The sequence below is a fragment of the Lepidothrix coronata genome, unplaced genomic scaffold (genome assembly GCF_001604755.1).
Source record: "Lepidothrix coronata isolate B3197 unplaced genomic scaffold, Lepidothrix_coronata-1.0 Scaffold236, whole genome shotgun sequence".
NCBI lineage: Eukaryota > Metazoa > Chordata > Aves > Passeriformes > Pipridae > Lepidothrix > Lepidothrix coronata.
Genome location: NW_016690416.1, coordinates 902,754 through 921,935, shown reverse-complemented (window position 1 = coordinate 921,935; position 19,182 = coordinate 902,754). Strand labels below are relative to the sequence as shown.

The following is a 19,182-nucleotide window of genomic DNA, read 5'->3' as shown; positions in this document are numbered from 1 at the left end:
TGTCACTTATAACTGTGCATCTCCCACATCAGCCCTGCAGTGGTGTCCTGAGTGGGGGAGGGAAGGTGGGGCTGGACACATTTGGCAAAAACTCTTGCTCCTAATGAACAGATTAGGAAGAAATGTGCCACTGGTGTTAATTCTGCCTGCTCTTGCTTCAGATCTGATCTGTTAGCTTGATTGCATTTCTTTGTGGTGATAAGCATCCAGGAGCTGGGGTCATCACAGCAGAGATAAATACTGAGTCATTTCTATTCTTAGTCTAGTTCTCAACCCAATCAATAATGCAACCGTGGTTTTTAATTACAAAAGAAGAAAGTAATTGTGATATCTCTGTTAAACTATGTCCCAAACTTCTGTGCTCATGCAGCAGGTGCTTAAAAAACTACAGCCAGACTAACAGCAGATGACTTTTTTATGACAGTTTTAAAGAAAATAGTTTAATGGTAGTTCTCTGGTGCTTTATAAAAATTAAATTGCTGTTTTGATCTTGGATCAAGTAATAGAAAAGTAAATGGTTCAAGGATTTATCTTCACAAGTACAAAATAAAACCTGAGATAGTAAGTTTTGCATTTATAATTCATGCAGTGTTCAAAACCAAACAGGGTTTAAGAATTTGATACAAATTTCTGTGTGACTCTCAAACCTGTAAACTCAAATGTTTTTTTCTAATTAATGGCTGTGGTCAGTAATCTGAGGTTGTGGACTCCCCATCCCTGGGAGTGTCCAAGGCCAGGTTGGACAGGGCTCCCAGGAGCAACCTGGGATAGTGGAAGGTGTCCCTGCCCAGGGCAGTGGGGTTGGAGTGAGATGATCTTTAAGGTCTCTTCCAACCCAAACCATTCTGTTATTCTGCATATTTATTACCCACATATATTTTTGACAGTTCTCTCAGTGATATTTTTTAAAATGGAGATTATTTGTATCTCTAAAAATAGTGTACATATGATGTAATGCCTATTTCTGTAGAGTTGTGACAACATACTGAATTTTTTAACTTGTTAGTTCATTGTAGAGCAGAATAAAGAAATTGATACCAAACTTTACTAGTAATCCATTTTCTTAGAGATGCAGGTTTTTTTTTTTTTTTTTAAACTCCTGTAAGAGGATCATGAGGTTTAAAAGATTTATTATAATATTGCATTTTACGGGCAGTATCTTAATATTTGCATCATGTAAAAATTGTCCTGGAGCCTTGTAGAAGCATTTATCTTCAGAGAAGTCTGTCACTGCAGACTGCTTGAGTGGCAGGTTTCTTGTTCTTTGATCATTACTTAATGTAATCCTGTCAGAGGCTGGAGGTAGCATGGGGGATCTCACAATTGGAGGGAATTAAGTCACATTTCAATATGCTGGATCAAACCCATTAGGTGCTTTACCATTACTAATCCTTTCCTTTTTAAATGCTGTGAAACACTGTGGGTCTCTTATAATCTATTTTTAACTAGCAGGTAAATTTGCTGAAATGGTCCCTTTTATTGATCTAAACCAACTAAGACTGACTTAAAGCACGTCTCCAGCTGCCTCTTGCCAAACCTGGGCACAGCATCGCTGGCTTCTGGTTTTTTGGAATATGAGTTAATTTTAACGAGGCTGTGACTGATCTGTGAGTGGTTGAAATCAGTGCTGCTTGAGCTGGAAGATGGTTCTCTTTGCAGCTCATTGGTTTTTACTGAGTTTATGTCCACACTTCCTCTTTTTGATGCTTTTAAAAAGTGCTCGACAGAATTTTAACTTCATTGACTAACGACAGGCTGAGAGAGTTGGGATTGTTCAACTTGGAGAGGAGAAGGCTCCATGGAGCCCTTAGAGCACCTTCCAGTGCCTAAAGGGGCTCCAGGAGAGCTGGAGAGGGACTTTGGAGAAGGGATGGAGGGACAGGACAAGGGGGAATGGCTTCCCACTGACAGAGGGCAGGGTTCATTGGGATACTTGGAAGGAATCCTTCCCTATGAGGGTGGGGAGGCCCTGGCAACAGGTTGCCCAGAGAAGCTGTGGCTGCCTCTGGATCCCTGGGAGTGTCCAAGGCCAGGTTGGATGGGGCTTGGAGCAACCTGGGCTGGTGGAAGGTGTCCCTGCCTGTGGCAGGGACCTTGGGACTAAATGGTCTTTAAGGTCGTTTCCAACCCAAGCCATTTTGGGATTCTATGAATCGAAGGTGAATTTAGGTTTTGCTGAAATCCATGGGTCTGGCAGTGCCCTCAGAGGGCACAGACATTGATGTCATCCATATCTGTCTGGAGGTGGCGTGTAATGCAATGAGATACTGCAGGTTCCTTCTTCCTGAGCTTGTTTGTCCAACAGCAGGTTTTTCATAGTCTCCATCTCTAGTTTTGTGTGGCCTGGTGTGATCCCAGCCCGCCCGGGCTCAGGAGCAGCTCTGTGCCTCCATTAGCCAGGCACCCTGCAGGACAGGACCCCTTGGGTGCTGACACTGGCTGCAGCTCCACTGAACTCCTGCCCTTTTCAGTGTTTTCTTGCCCCTGTGATCAGAAGGAGCCGTGTCTGCAGCGCGTTCACTTCCTGCGTGGGCCCTGTGGGTTTGCTGTGGGTGCGGGTGCAGCATCCGCCCCGTCTGCCGGGGAGAGGAGGGGCACAGGGATGGAACCCCTGCCTTTCTGGGGGGGGAAATCACTGTTAGGCTGGGCTTTGTGGGTGGGGGAAGAGCCAGTGAATTAGGTAGTGCTTAAGCATGAATGGTGTAGAGGTGTCTTTCCCAGGCCAGACAGCTGGGGAAGGGTCCAGAGCACAAGGCTGAGGAGCAGCTTGGGGGGCTCAGCCTGGACAAAAGGAGGCTCAGGGGGGACCTTCTCACTCTCTACAGCTGTCTAATAGGAGCTCATAGCCAGGTGAGGATTGGTCTCTTCTTCCAGGTAACAAGTGATGGGGTGAGAGGAAACCAGGTTGCACCAGGCAAAATTTAGATTGGATGTTAGGGAAAATTTCTTCATGGAAAGAGTTATAAAGCACTGGAATAGACTGCCCAGGGCAGTGGTGGAGTCACCATCCCTGGAAGTGTTCAAAAAACATGTGGATATGGCACTTGAGGACATGGCTTAATGGTGAATGTTGTGGTGGTGCTGCACTGGCAGTTGAACTCGATGATCTCAGAGGTCTTCCCCAGCCTTAATAATTCTGTGATTCTACTGCTTCACTGGTGGAGCTGGAAACAACCTCTGGCAGGGTCCTGCTGGCATCCATCATGGGAACCTGTGCTCGGCATCCTGAGCTCGCCCTGCTCTGCTGAGCTGCCCTTGGGCTCTTCCCTCTGCTTTTGGGAGCCAGGGGAGAATTGCCAAATGCACGTTCGCTCATATTTTATTTTACATATTGATTTTGTCTGCTCGTTTTGTCAGCAGTGTTACTGTCAAGGGCTCCTTGAAAGTCTGCCGCTGGTTATGGTGGTCATTAGCAAAACACCAATCCTCAAAGTGTGCCGTGCATTAAAAATCTTCCAAGGAATTTCCATAGGCCACTGGTGTTTCCCAAACCAATTAATGAGCGTCTGCAGTTTCCAACGAGTAATGACTTCAATAGGCTGCATACAAAATACGAAAATACTGCCCTTTGGTGAAAACCTGGGTTTTTCAGATGAAAATTTTATTTTTTTTAAACTAACAGCGTAATGCAGCATGTCAACTTCAGTTTATCTGTAAACTTAGAGTCGGTTTTCAAAACTTACTTTTGGGAGTTTCCCTGAAGACTTTACAAGCTTGACAAGCAGGTTAAATATAAACTGTGAATTACAGGAATCACCTCAGTTTGGAGGTGACATGTGCAGCTGTGTAACGGCATTTCAGAGTGATGCACAAATGAAACTACATCAGACTGAAACTAGGGGGGATTTATTTTAAGCAGGCACCTGTATTTACTGAAATCTGGCTGCTGGCTGTAGAGTACAGCCCTTCCCGTGGCCTGTGGGAGAGCCTGTGGTGGTGGGTGATGCCACCATGTTGGGATGTGACATCATTCTGCTGCAGGACAGATGGACACACACTGTCCTGCCCTGCCAGGCTGAGGCTTCGGTCCTGGAACAAGGTCCTGAGTTGCTGTTAGGGAGAGCTGCACTGGGAGGTTGCTAATACAGCTGATTACCCATCTTTCCTGCTCTTCAAGGCCAGGTTGGACAGGGCTTGGAGGAACCTGGTCTAGTGGAAAGTGTCCCTGCCCTTGGCAGAAAGGTTGGAACAAGATGAGCTTTAAGGTCCCTCCCAGCCTGTTCCATGATTCCTGTCTCACAGACTGTATCTTTAAACCTTTCTCCATCTCGAGTAAGATGAGCACTAAGTTGTACAGCTGCTCTCCCCTCGTGTGCTGGGGTGATGATGGACCCCCTGACCCCAGCATTGTCCTGCAGCAGGTTTGTGTGTTTTCCTCCTCCTGCTCAGCAGAGCAGCAGAACTGCACTTGTTTGTGATAATTCAAGAAAAACTTGCGGATATTTTTACATTTATTTCCTACTTGCAGTCCAAACACATCAGTGTTTGTACAACTGAACACTTTTCACCAGGAAGCCTGGAACTGTTTGGAAGCAGATCCTGAGCACAGTCTGTCCTTCGCAGAGGAATCATCTGACACCATTAACTGGCATCAAACTGGAGAGCTGCTCAGCCCTTGACCTGAGCTGGTGCTGGCAGTGCTGTGGGAGGGATGTACTTTTGTGCCAGCTTGTGGCAGAAGAACCTTTCGAAACTTCTAAATATTTTGCAAATTACCACCCCAACAAGCAAGAATTCAAGTCCTTATTACTGTGCTCTCCACACAACAGCCAGTTATCTGTTCCTTCCTCCTCCTTTTACCACACAGACAAATTTACACTGTGGTAGAAATTAACTCAGTTCCTTGGAAGATGTCTGAGAAAATCTTTTATATAGCATTATCAGGGAGTTAATCTCTGTTTTGATGGACCCTGAGGGGCTGGGTGGCAGTTCCAAAGCCATTAATTCTTTATGAGCAGCCTCTTAGGCAAACTAGGCTGAGACAGATGCGTGGGGGTTTTGCCCAGTGCTCGTAACTGCGTCGCTCGGGGGTTGGTGGTAGAACTGTGCTCTGTACTGAGGAGAGGGGTTTCAGTCTTCTTGGAGACTTAAAAACCTCGTGTTTGAGTTGCAGCTCTTTGTCAGATCCTTGTTTTTAACATTGTTTCAGTCTCTTGAAATGACATATTGGGTGGCTTCTTGCAGGAAGCCGACAGGGCAGCAGCCAGCAAGCTGGTTGCCTGCGTGCAGGGAGATGGTGGCGTGCTTGGAGCTGGTTTTTATTTCCTGTCTTCCATCTGGACTGTTTCTGTCCAATATGCTCTACTCAAGAGGAGCAGCCTGGTTGTATTCTCATTTGTAGCCAACTCAACCTTTCACTTGGGTTTAGGTTTCTCCTGCCTTAGAGAGAAGTAGTCGTGTGAAGGGTTGTTTTTTTATGTTAACATTGTAAGGTTGTAAGTTGGAGTTGTTGGATTGAATATGATATAATGCTGAAGGACTTCTTCAAAGGGCTGTGATGGTGTTGTCTTCAACTTTGTTTTCAAGGTAAAATGGATTTCTGAGTTAGAATATGGAAAATCACATCAACTTAGACATGTTCTTTGTAAGCCTCATGGACCAACTTAGAGACTGGGAATATCCTGAGCAGTTTCCAATAAAAATCACCATCAGAAAATGTCAGCACATAATGCAAGCATTTGGGTGCCCTGTTTTCCTTGGAAAAACCTGGCATGGAAACAACTGCCTGTACAAGAGAATAGCTAGAAGAGTATCTTTGGTTTTGGCATAGAACTGATTGCTATCTAATGACATTTAACAGCATTTGTAGTTTTATATTTGATATGTGGCATCCTTAATAGGGATATGTCTGACAGATAAAATACTTGACTGAATACCATCGCTCTGTCTTAATTCCTCATTGATCCTTACTTTGTTCTTGCAAGGCAGAGTTGCATTCTATCACTGAGTATTAAGTCTTGTTCTCATATGATGAAGTTTTTAGTTTGAGGTAATGTAGCCACGATGCTTGTGTTGGCTGTATTATTTTGGTTTTGTTTTCTTTCAAGTCTGGTTAGCAGTTGTGGTTTGTCATCGTGGTGTGCAGGTATGGCATCACGCTCACCCCCTTGGTTTATCTGTTAAGATCAGTTCTCACTAGGTGAGAATAGCTGGGCTTTTCCTGCTGTTTTGCCCTCAGTGGAGGAAGGGACCCCAAATGATGGTGGGGAAAAATTTCTCAGAGCATAGTCAGCTTTCCATTTTTAAAGGTCATAAGGTTGGATTGTATGCGAAAATGAGAAAGTTTGGGCATCAGGGCACTGTGATGCTCCACCTGATGAGGGGAGCCCTGCAGAGCTGCTTTAGGGTCTGTGCTGTGCTTCCCCAGCATGGCTGATCTGGGCATCCACATCTTGGGATCTGGAGACCCTGAGTGCCTCACCCACCCCGTTATCCCTGTTCACTCTGATACTGAACCGGGCTGGTCCCAGCCTGGGTCCAGGGACAGCAGAGCTGTCTGAGCATGAAGTTATGCCCAAGCCCAGGCAAGTCTGTCAGGGTAGGACTCCTCCCAGACACAAGGTAGGACTCCTCCCAGACACAGGACTATTCCTGGGACAGCAGTGTCCATGAGATGCCGTGCCTGTGATGGTACTCGTGTCACATATGCTCTTCAAGCTGGATGCACTGACCGCTAATGAGAGTGGACTGTTCAAAGTCACCCTTGCTTAGAGAGGAATTTTGAAATTTGGTAGGAGGAGTCAGATCCCTCCCCACTTCCTGCTTGCAGGTGTCCAGTTTAGTGTTAATCCTCAAGAAAAAAGACAGAAGAAATATTGGAAGTGGCATTTTAATGATTTTTTTTTTTAACATCTTCTGTGAACTTAATGCGTTATTCTCAAGGTCATTTAATCAGAGACCTTTTTTCTTGTGAGAGGTGTGCTGGTACTTTATGTCCTAAATAGTCTTAATCTGTTCGGTTTAACTTGAGATTTAACATTTTAATAAATGGGGGAACAAAAAGTGGTATTTTGTATTGGCTTTCATATCAACTTTTGGGGGATGAGAAGATGTGTATCTTGGTAGGCTTTGTGTATTCCTGGCTTCCCAGGCTGGTGGCAGATGAGGAAATCACGGCCAGATCTGTGTTAGGTTTGGGCTGTGATGTCAGTTTTGAGATTAGATTGAGGGTGTGTTTAGTGAGCAAAACTCTGAATGTGTTTGGAAAATTTTGCCGTGGGATATTAAAGATTTCGTCCTTTCAGTGTCTCTGGGTGGATTCAATCCCACAAACTGACCCTATGTGGTTGATATCCCTACCTTTTCATCACCAGGGATTTTTGGGTTGCATACCTTCCCAGACTTCCCCACCCTGTGCCGAAATGAGATGGCAAGCAGGAAGGGAGGAGCATGGTGTGAATCAGCTCGGCTCAAACCCTAGCAAGGAACTTTGAGTCTGTAGCAGAGGGGGCTTCCCCCTTCCCCCCCACTGCTATCCCTGTTTGCCATGCGGATCATGCTCTGCCCGGCTCTGCAGAGCGTGTGTGCCGAGACAGAGCTGCAGGGGAGAGCTGCAATTTATAAACATGTTTAAGAAAGTATTATACACCATATAAATCTGAATCGCTGCAAGTAGGAGATGACCTTTCCCTGCTTAACGCGGCAGCTGAAAAAAGATGGTCGGGGTAGTGCGAAAGCGACGGAGAAATCCAATCCATGGTGCCTTTTTATTGTTCCTCCTGTGTTGCTGGTGCTATATTTAGAAGCTTACATCACTTCAGGGATGATGACAGTCTCTGCCCTCCCTCTCCCGCTCCCCCCCTCCTCTCCCTCGCTCCTTCCCTTAGGATGGATCGTGTTTTCATACTACTTATGAGTCCTACAGATCTTTGGGTAGGATTTTTCTGCAGCCTGTTAGCGAGAGCTGCTGTGGAAAGTGATGTACGTAGGGATGTGATGGCACCACGGAATGTCACCCTGGAGGGGAAGGGGAGGCCGGGGTGCTGCTTTTCCCTGCCTCCTCTTCCTAAAAGGGTCAGGAACAGGGTGGAGGGTTGTATTCTCTTTTCTTTATCCCTGCCACGACAGTACTGTGAATCATTTATGGTGTTTAAGTTCAGTGGTGGGGAGAACTGGGAGCAGCATGGCAGTGACACCGAATCCAGCGAGCTGTGCCAGCATGGCAGGGGCTGCAGCTGGCTCTGCCTCCTGAACCCCTAATTCCCCATTGCCTGCCTGTCCAAAGAGATTTAAAGTACTCAGATCTATGGAAATAACCTCTCGATGAAGGTGCCCTTAATGCTAAAATATTTCTGCATTATACTGCTGCATTGGGCAATTCCCGCTCACAAAACTGTATTAAAATGAATTATTTTAGCCTGAAACATCTTTGCCCGAGTGTGTGCGGTGACAGATCACTTCCTGAGCAGCCAGTTGCCTTCCCCAGCCCCCACCATGGGCTTGGAGTCGGGATGTGACTGGAGGTGCTGGACTAAAATGGGGGTGGCAAGGGAAGGTGTCTGCTCGTGGCTGAGCACTGCGGGGACAGCGTGGCAGGGACGGTGCGTCAGCAGCCGCCTGGCTCTGAGGACAAAAGGACAGGAGTCCTCAAGCCCAGCCTGCAGACCCAGGCCCCTCGGCTGGCTGGCTCCTGTCTCATCAGCCAGGGCCACGATGCTTTGAGACCATCACCCTCCTCCCCGCTGGCCCTGCACAAAGGGCTTTTCTCCCTCTCATTGATCAAGTCATGCTGTTCCTGGGGTACCTTCTGCTGGGGGCTGTGGGTTTTCCCTGCCTGTGCAGGACTTGCATTTGTGGTGTCCTTAAATGAGAGAGGGCTCTAATCCTGCTGAACTGAACATGCCTTTAAATTAGCCTTTAAATTAGCCTTTAAATTATGGAAGGCCTTACTATCGTTTTAAAAACATCCCATTTTTCAGTGACTTACTCTTCTTAGACAATTAGAATGGGCAGATTTGGTTAACAATCAGGAGGATTCAGGTAGCATTATGGGAGGATAAAGGGAACGATGCAGAGAAATGTATGGAGTGGTATTTCAGCATGGAAATAAATCAGTGTTAAGGAACAAAGACCACCTTTAATTCAGCGATTGAGACTGCTTTTTCCCTAAGATTCTCTGAAAACTTGGATTCTGCCTTAAAATGTGACTGGAGATTTTCTGACTGTGATTCTGCTCAGTGCTGCAGCCCTTCACAAGTATTTTGATTGTGATCACTACAAAGCCTTTGTATCAGATTTTTTTTTTCATCTCAGAGTTGTTCCGGTTTTGAGATTTGTCATTAAACAGACGATTTATAAAAACACAGCCTTGTGCTGCAGGGAGCTGGGGCTGCAGAGAGGCATGTGTTAAAATAAATAAAGAAAGGGATGAAAGCAGAAAGGGGGGGGGGATGCCCCAAAAGCCGGGGTGTGGAAGTAGGTCAGGTTTTCCCCCCGCCCGGGGCTGGGCGGGCAGGGCTGCGCTGCAGCCCCCCGGGACCCCCGGCGCGCTCATTGGCGGCACGGCCACAGGGATGATGTCATCTGCACTTAAAGGCAAAAACTAGAAGGAAATAGAATTTTGTTCCCATTATTGAGCTGGTGTTTACAGTACTTGTAAAATATGGCATCCGTGCCAAAATGTGCGGTGGGTTGGGTTTGCTGCACAATGCAGAGGGAGGGGGAGATGTGCCCCGACAGCTATCGGGGGCAGGCAGGGAGAGGGTTCCTTTGGCTGGGTGGGTTTTCTCTTCTCCTTGAGGTAAATGGTGATCATGCTAATTATAATATAGGTAGCACAGCATAAAAGTATTTGGGTGTTCATTGCTGCTGAAGATTTATCTCTGTAGCATTAAGGATGTTTAAGGTGCTTTTAAATACAATTTAACGAATTATTAGAAAAGGCACAATACAGTCATGTGTAAGATGAAGTGACATATCCAGCCTGTTGTTCAGTACTGAAAAAACAGTAAGAGAAACAGCTATTTGTATAGCTCTGTAGTGCATTGTAAAACTCTAATTAAAATGCTTTCAGCTTTTAAAAATCAGACTTTGTGTTTGCAAATTTTGCAAGCTCAGGAATTAAGTTCAGATTGTCCTTTATGTTTAAATACAAATTAAACCCAGTACTGTTTATGGACCCTTGCTGCATATTATTTTTGTTGTCTGATAGAGGTTGAGTAAATTCAGACATTGATGCCAATTTTTTTCTTTTAAGACAGTTTTGGAAGGCTCCAGGGTAAGGTCTTTCTTAGTTAAGGTGCAGTTCCCATCATAACTGTTGGACTTGATGATCCTCATGGGTCTCTTTCAACTCAGGATATTCTATGATTCTATGATTATTTGGGAAGAATTCAATTCTTGGATGACTGCTGAGGAGCTGCTGGTTTGAGATGGAGAGTGGTGTCCTGTTGGTACAACTTGGCTTCAAAAATGTGAGAATCTTCTTCCACATGTCCCTTGGCACAGTAGATGGAAAAGAGCTTTCTGTGGATTGCCTCAAACTGCCTGATTCAATTCAAAAATAAGCAAGCAAGCAAACCAAAAAAAAGGATTTTTGGCCCTCACTGCCACCAGGGACCCCTTGGCAGCATGGGAAGCGTGGCCATCCCGGGATAGTTTTATTTTGGGGAAGTACCCTAGAGTGTGATGCAAACTGGGAATAATGCGATGTACGGCGATGGAAATTCTTTCCAAAGAGGGGGGAACACGGGAACAGTGAGTGCACCTTCTTGTGGATGAAGTAAATGATCCAGAGGACAAAATAATGGCTTTATCAGAGCCTCTGTCCCCCTCCCTGCCCCCTCCCTCCTTTCCTCCCCTGTGCAGTAGCAGAAGTCATTTGCCTTCTAGGAACGGAAAGCATCGCGGAGGACCCGGCTCAAAGGTGTGGGATCTCGGACGTGCTTCCTTGGAGCAGCTCTCCAGCACGCTGGGCTGCCATCCAAGACACTAAGCTCCTTGCAAATATATCAGTTTTTAGTTGCAAAAAGAGATTATTGACTACTGCAGAATTAAGGCAGTTGGGGTTAGAGACATAATCGGTCTTGATTGAGGGAGGAAAAAACCCCCACCCACCAAAAGTTTTAAACACGCTTTGAAAGCCCTTAAAATTATGAGGATTATAAACATCACCTTTCAGTAAGAAATTGACTTCTTATTTTAGACAAAAATCTCCTAATGAGTGTATAGGATGAGATAAAAATATTGAGGCTCTTGTGTGACACACATACATAAAAGCAGAAATGATGATGGGTGATGATGGGTGTGTATCTGTGTGTGCGTGTGAATAGCCGCAGATATTTATTTTAATTATTTCTAGATTTGGGTGCAAAGATAAGAAATAATCCACCTAAATGCTGCTGAAAGTGTTAGTAGATGCATGTGATTAATTTTGAAAAAAAAAATGATTTAGAAAAAGAAGAATAATCAGAGTTCCAGCACATCCATGAATAGATGCTAAAATGGTATAAAAGCTGCTGTGGAGCGGGGTGTTTGCTGAGCAGTTGTTGTACTGATATGTGTGTTTATATTAGGTCAGTAAAGATGCTCTGTTGGCTGCATCTGCAGATCCAGTAGCCAATTGATCTAATGCAGTTTCTAAAGGCTTTCTATACAGGTGATGTCATCCTTTTAGCTCCGTTCCCCTCCCACTCTCTTTCCTCCTTATTAGATATTTCATCTTGCTGCGGAGCATCCAATCGATGGGAGCTTCTCCTGAGGGAGCTGCTGAGAAGCAAAGCAAAGATAGTAGGAATTAGGACTCGGGCAGTCAGCCTTGCTGTAGCCATGGACGTCCTGTTTTGTTGGGCATTACAGAAATGTTTTAATTGGCAAAGCTAGGCGTGGATTAGCCGTGCTATCTGACTGAGGCATTAGAATACTGAGCAACACTGCAGAGTTGTAAACTGCATTAAAAAAAAAAAAAGAAGGGGGGGGCAAAAGAGGAAAGGGTTTGTATTGCAGAGGCTTTTAATGCATTCCACAGTGCAAACCTGTTAGAGCAGATATCCTGGAGCTACGGTCCGGACGCTAATTCAATTTTTGCAGTTATGATGGACAAGACTATAAAGAAGAAACTTTAATATCCAGGATGTGGGATTCCTGAATTGCCTAAGATGCTGAAGAACCTTCGCAAAATTTCATCTACAATACGAATATGAAGTTTCTGAAAAGTGGACCCGAAGATAAGCCACTTGTAAATGCATTTTAGAAGAGAAAAAAAGAAATTTGAAGAATTCATATCTCGCCTTTCAATGTATTGTTGCTTTAACCTGCAGTTCTAATCCATTTCTGAATTAATTCAGTTTTAGCAGCACTTTTTGGGTGCATGCCTCTTGCCTGAGGGAACGTATGGACATTTGTATTTGAAAAGCTAGGAAACATTTTGATTTGAATTTATGTGCTTGTTAAAACTGGAACATTTTTATAGGAATTGCTGCTGCTGCTAACTCCCTGCAATACTGAAAACTCCTCAGATCTAGTGGAAGCTGTAATCGAATTCAGTGTGAAATCCAAGCCTGAGAAGTTGCATATATGTACATTTGCTGCTTTGGTTTATGATTTTTAAAGAGAAAGCAGAAGGGGTTTTTCTCTCTCTTTTTTTTTTTTTTTTTTTTTTTTTAACCCCCCTGTGGCTTTTATTTGAGAAAGGAAACTTTTTTTCCCCCAGCCTAAGAAATGGCTTTTCTTGTTCGATGTTACGCCAACTGTCTGCAGCCCTGGGCCTCCAAAGTAAGTAAGATTTTGTCTGTGCTGCATTTCTGTGACATGTATTGACAGCCCTGGTGCTGTCTGAGTGTTCCCTTCTCATCCCAGCAGCACGCTGGGTTGGAGATGCTGGAATCCTGGCTGTGCATGAACTATTCTTGTGGAATCATTTCTAAACAGGAAGGGAGGACCTTGAAATTGTGGAATTGTTTTATGCATGAATAGCTTGCAAATTTAACAGCAAGTATAAAAAATGCCATTTGCTCATGAGATGTGTAAAGCTTGCTCTTTAGCCTATAAATGTGAGACGAGTATTATTGAAGTGTAACATTTTTATAACTGCTGGCATATTTTGCTAACTTGAAAATATTGGTATACAAACCCACTGATGTTCTAATTTCCAAGCTGTGTGAAGCTGTACTGCTTGTTTCCTTTGTGCAGCAGCGTGGAATTGGTTAATTATTTAGCTGAACTATGTAATTACAATTAGCTTTAAAGGACCCAAATTATTTTGTGTGTCTGAGAATGCAGTATTTCTGTGAAACTGGGGAGGGAAGGGTGTTTCTTTCAAAGGAGCTAATGAAAGCTAGAACGTTCGAGCAAACCCACCTTTTGAGATAAAAGCCTTTAAAGAAATTAAAAAATACACTATTTATCAGACTCTCACTGTATGGTGTGCTCAGCTGAGTTCCTGGTGTTTTAGTAAGGCTAACCCCAAGAAGTAGTTACCTAAGACATGGGAATTGCCTTACAAACCTGAGGCCAGGCATATATTCCTTTTTTTAATTATTATTTATTATTAGTTTATATCTGAAGGCTAGAATAAAGACTGGGCAACTTTCTGGCATGTGGAAGCCGTGAGGGTTTGGAGGCAGTGGGCAAAACCCTTGTGCTGTGGGCAGTGTGAGATGCAGCACTGACTTTGGAGCGGGAGGTTTGCTCTTGACTTTGATCCCAAAAAGTTTAGAGTCTCAGTGGCATGCCAGTGTGGAAGGGCGCAGGGAGAAGCCAGCTGGGCGTGTGGGAGCCCCATCCAGGATGGTTTCCCCCTCTGGTTTTGGTGTCTGATAATGTGTGAACGGCAGCTCGCAGTGTGTGTGGTGACAGCGGTGCTGGGTTTGGGGTGTCCCTGTGTGGCTGCCAAAGCCAGCGTGGCAATACCTGGGAGTTGGGGTGGCTGCATTTGCCTGTTCCATGTGCTGAGTCCAGCCTGTTGTCGGGTGAAGTGGAGCTGCAGGTACTCGTGGTCTTGCGGGGTGGGTGGGCTCTGTGTCCTCAGGCAGTAATTGTGGCTCCTCACCTTGGAGTTCTGCTGGCAAATCCTGGCCTCTGTAGCATCATCCATGGCTCTCTTTTTTTCCCCTTCCTACTCTGCAGACATTAATTATGAAAGGCTGAGTTTACTTAAGCTTGGCTTACCTGCACTGCCCTTATTAAGGAGGTTTGAATGTTGTAATACTGCTTAAGGAATGCTTAGTCACCTTGGTGCTTCAGCTGGGATTGCGCTTTCCATAGAGTTTGGGCTGAAGTGAGAAACCACAAAAAAGAAACCATGTGCTCGAATAAGAGCTTGACAGGGGTAAAATAATAATATAAAAAAGATTTTTTGACCCCTGTGTCAGCTCTGTGGACAATACCCAGCAGATTGCTGCCCCACCACCCAAGCCATTTAACCACTCAGTTACTAATCATAAATGAAATGGTATAAAATGTTGGGGAGGGGGAGGTTTGGGTTTTCTTTCTTTTTTTTTTTTTTGATGGCTGATGAGAATCTGTTAATGGGTTTTGCATTCCAATCCATAGCTAAAAGTTTTTTTCCTTCAAACCCACAAAAGGTAAAGCATCTTTATTTCCTTCTGAAAAACCCCACAAAGCACCCCAAAATTCCTGCAACTCCCCTTCCAACTTTTAAAGAGATCTGTTCATGATGTTCTGTGACTGAAGAGAAGTGTGCATAGGATTAAACACACTGATGAGCTGAATTAGATCTGACTTTGTTCCATTTTGGTTTTAGCTAACTTTTGTACTAAAATCTGTTTCTATGACAGGTGTTTTATAATAATACGTAATACAGCGAAATAAGTGATGTCAGAATTTTAAATATGCAAGTTTATAACTTTTAACTTGAAAATGTCAAGTATTTTGAGATACTATTTTGAAACTAGAACTTAAGTTTATGTGGATCTGTCCCAGAATTGTTTTAATTAGCTGCTTTTAAACCGGTGTAGGGCAATAGTCTGAAAATGGGCTCTTGACTCAGTTGTAATTACAGCTGTTCTGGATGTGACAGTGTGATGATCCATGTATTGAATCAGAGCAAGATGAAGTCATATTTCTTATGACTAATCATAAAGGTAAGCTTTCATGAAGGTACATGAAGGAGAACACTTCTGAAGGTTAACCTTAGCCTGGGGAGGTTAACTGGTGTGACTGTGGAGGAGGAGAAGCTTCAGGAGCTCCGTGGGCACTGGGAAGATGTTCTCCAAGCACAAGGGGTGTCCACACCAGTTTGCACAGCGCACACTGGGTGGTGCTGCACCCACCCCTCATCCCCCAGAGACTCCGTGGCCTTTGGCTTCTGAAGGTAAAAAGACAGAGTAGACCTGTGTAAAGTGATCAGTGCAATCTAGTCTCCTGCATCAGGAGCTGCCAAAAGGAGGCTGAACTGAGGAGAGAACGGTGAGCGTGGTGAATTTCTGCAGTGCCCTCGTGGAGGTCAATGTGTTTCTCAAAACTGTGCTGATCCTTGGAAATGTGTCTGGGAGAGATCAGCATCTCCTTTGCAGGAAGATGATGGTTGTTCTCTGTCAGTTGTGTCTGGAGGAACCAGCACAGGGGCAGAACTGCTCGTCGTAAGGGGTGGTCCCTGCCCTGGGGACTGTGTCCTTTCTGGAATGATAGACTGTGGGAGATGAGATAAATAGATGCAGGCATCCGTGAGGGAACGTGGGGAGGGTGATAAGCAGCCAGGAGTGTGGGGAACAGTGATCAAAGCAGTGCCAGCTGTCAAGCCACTGTGACTCTGGAAGAGGATGAGGGAAGGTAGAGGACTTTGCATCGGGTTTGTGGAGATCTACTTCCATAGGCTGGTTGTGTTTGTGAGGACAAGAGACATTCAACTTACACTGAACTAAACTCCTGTGATACCACTGCAGTGTTTTAAAGCAAAAAAATTAAATAATTCACAAGTATCTCAGCAAGATTCTGATCATCTTTGTAATTCTGATCATAACTTTCTCTGTTAAATTGTCTGTGATGCACTTTGTGGTATTGGACTCTTTACTGTAGCTGCACTGTGAAGTCATTATAAAAGAGAGCTTTAAACTTAATGATTTAGATGTATATGATTCTTCTGTAATAGAAATTTTATGCACATCCTAACAATTTTCCAAGCCTAGAATGTATCCACAGTTACCCTGTTTGTGAAACAGGAGGGTCTGATGGGGAAAGTACAGAATGACTGGATAATGTTTCTATAGAGGATATTTAAAAGGGATGCTTTTTGAGATAATGTGCTTTTTATAGAAAATAAGAGTTTTTGAATTAACATTTAAGCTTCTAAAATGTTTTTTTGTGAAGGGAAACAGTTTCATTCAAAATCCCAGGTGCATGTTAAACTTATCTTACAGCAGTAGACAGTAATTTATTTTCTCTAGGCTTCTGTGCTCTTCTCTTTCTGCTGTTTAGATAAAATCTAATAATGTGAGGCATAATAACAAGATACATTTGCTCTGTAGAAGTTTGTGTTTGGGTTAGTGCAGAAGACTTGGAGTCATTTTTCAGTCCCTTTTCTATTTCTGGTGTTGTCTCAGAGGGACGTGATGCAAGTTCTGGTTATCCATAACTAAAATCAGTGTAACGTCATCTTCTGGTTCCAAAGGGCATCAGTTTGATCTCCAGGATCTTAAGTTGAAACCTTCATGCAATTAAAGGTTTATTTTCAGCTCCTTAGAAGAAAAGCAGAGCTTTGATAGTGTGTCCTTGATTGGATTCGATGTCAGCCTTGTCTTTGCTAACGCACTTCTGTGGAAAGTGGCCCTGGTAGGGTGAATTCTAAATGTTTTCAGTGGAAATAGAGTAACTGATCCTTTGCTTTCTTTTTTTCTGTCAGTTTTGACAACGCCTTTCCCTTCTCCTTGGCCTTGCATCTCCCTCCAGTCTCTCTCTGTTCATACCTGGAGCTTCCAGCCCAGCTTCCAGCCTTGTGGAGCACCCTGTCATCACTCTGGGGGATTGCCCCCCTGAGCTCCTCTCCTGGCTCCTGATGCTTCTCTCCCCTCCTGTGAACTTTGGGTTGCATGATTTAGCCCTCTTTTGAGTTTTTGGAGTTTCAGCCAGCTCCTCAGAGTATTTATGGTCTCTCCTATCCCGTGTTTTCTGATCTTTTCCCCCTCCGTCCTCTGCTCAGAAGGATTGCCTTGATTCTCCATGATATTTGTAGGAGCACAGCCCCTTGGCTCCTCAGTACTCTGATCCCTGAGCACTTGGAGAGTGAAGGCTTGGACTGACATGACGATTTTTCTTACACTTAGATAAAAGTTTCAATTCTCTTTTCTGTAACAGCTTCCAGGATACCTTCCATGAAACATTTTAACCACACTTTTTGCTTGAGAGTTTATTAAGATAAAAATGGTTTAGTTTGAGCTGTGTGGCCATTTACTCTAGAAAATGTGGAATTTCTTATAGTCTAGTGCATAATATGTTAAAGTTAAGGGCCAAGTACACATCGTACTGCTTTTCAACAGAAAAAGCCTTTTCCTGAAGTATTGTTTTTATGGGAAATTGGCTCTTAATATGCAAATAAATACCTATCTGTTCATTTATTTCCTCCTAGACTTTGTTTGTTTTAAGCCTGCTTTGTTACAATTCCCCTTACAGCTACAGCCTGAGCTGGGACCACCCTGTTTTGCCCCTCTCACTTCCACGAATGCATTTCTTGATGAATGCAGAAAGAGAACGTGCATTGGAGATTGGTGCTCCTTTGTTGTTTTTTTAGCATGTGCAGGATCTGAGGGCCTCCCTACCCAGCTCCTGGCTCCGAGGTGATGCTGGCAGCATCAGTGAGCTCGCTGTGCTCCCATGTCCTTGGAGCCCTGCTCGGTGTGTCCCTGGAGCTGGTTGTCACCTGCGTGTCACTGCATTGAGGATGGAGCAGCCTGGGCATGTGTAAAGAGGGCTCGTCATCGCCGCTGGGTTTTACCAACCGTGTCTCTGAGAGCTGATAAATTATTCAGTCGAGATGCAGCTCGGTGTAGATGTGGAATTCCATGTGCCCTGCAGGACTGGCTGGGGATGAGAGTTCCCAAACGTGGGGCTGCTGCTGGAATTGCTGCGCTCCTCACGGAACTCAGAGCATCCCCAGCCCCTGTCACAGTTTGTTTCCTACTGTAATTATTCAGAAAAGGCTCTTTTTGCTGTTGTAATGTATTAATTTTCAGTGGTGAGAACACAGAGTAAAATTTGATCTCTGGCACTGAAAATGGCACTTTTTGAACATGTCCTGTTTCATAGTCAAAATAACAAAACACAAGTGTTGGCGTTTAAAACGATGTTACTCTGAGTGGACCAGAGAAGAGTTGGTCTGTGTGAAGTTGCATTTTTTGCAACCATCAGCTATGTTTACATGCTGGATATTCCCAGTATAATGGAGCTCCCACCAATACTGGTACAGTTTTTCACAGGTGGGTTTGCAGACCCATTTCTCTCCAAAGCTGTTTGCGTGTCAGACACTCAACATATCGTGAGTTAAGGCATAGTAGTAATCTATAATTTAGACATATGAAAACCAAATTAAAATTGCATTACATGTGTGGTTTAAGGCAACACCAGAATTTAGGTTGAAATTCTGTCCTCATGTCACCTTATTGTAACTAAGGAAACGTAATGCTTCAGAGGATTTTATTTTCTATGGGCTGTAGGAGCCATGAAGACCAAAAAGCTCTTGGCTGCCAGAGGCACAGAACAGCCTCTGGGGATTATTAATTCTTTTAGATTTTTTTTTTTATGTGTTGTGTGTGCTTCTTTTATTTTAATGTAAGCCTGGAGATATTTTAGGAAGGCTCCAGGGATAGTTTTCAAGGCACTGCAAAGCTGTCATGAATGGTGTAAGCTTGGTCCTTATTTCTTTGAGATTCATATCTGTAGTACTGATAACTGGGGTAGGTACTGTAGGTAATGAATTGAAACGTGATTTGAAATAAATAATGTCATGAAGTTTGTGTAGTTGGATAGGCACCGTTTTTCTTTGCATCATGGTATTGAAGGTTACAGGATTTTATGTGAACCTCTTTTGGAAAAACCTTGAACCATCAGTGGGCTTTAAAAACAACAAAAAACCCATTCCCAAACATCCCTGCTGCTCTTTAAAAATCTGAATAAGGCTGCTTTCCTGCCACTGGTGAACCATCTGTGGTCTTTAAGGAGGAAATGTTTCTGTTTGCATTAAGTTAGCTGAGGACTGATGTCAGCATGGCTAATTCAGCTGGGCTCATCTTA

General features: G+C 44.1%; 1 protein-coding gene and 1 long non-coding RNA gene across 6 annotated transcripts in view; both read left to right on the top strand.

Moving 5' to 3' along the window:
* RAPGEF6 (Rap guanine nucleotide exchange factor 6) overlaps window positions 1–19,182 on the top strand; it is a 119,041-nt gene that overhangs the window by 50,092 nt on the left and 49,767 nt on the right. The gene's annotated exons all lie outside the window — the stretch shown is intronic.
* Window positions 15,679–17,503, top strand: LOC108507026. The gene is made up of 2 exons (XR_001877943.1): window positions 15,679–15,729; window positions 16,799–17,503. It is a non-coding gene; the product is annotated as an uncharacterized LOC108507026 (long non-coding RNA).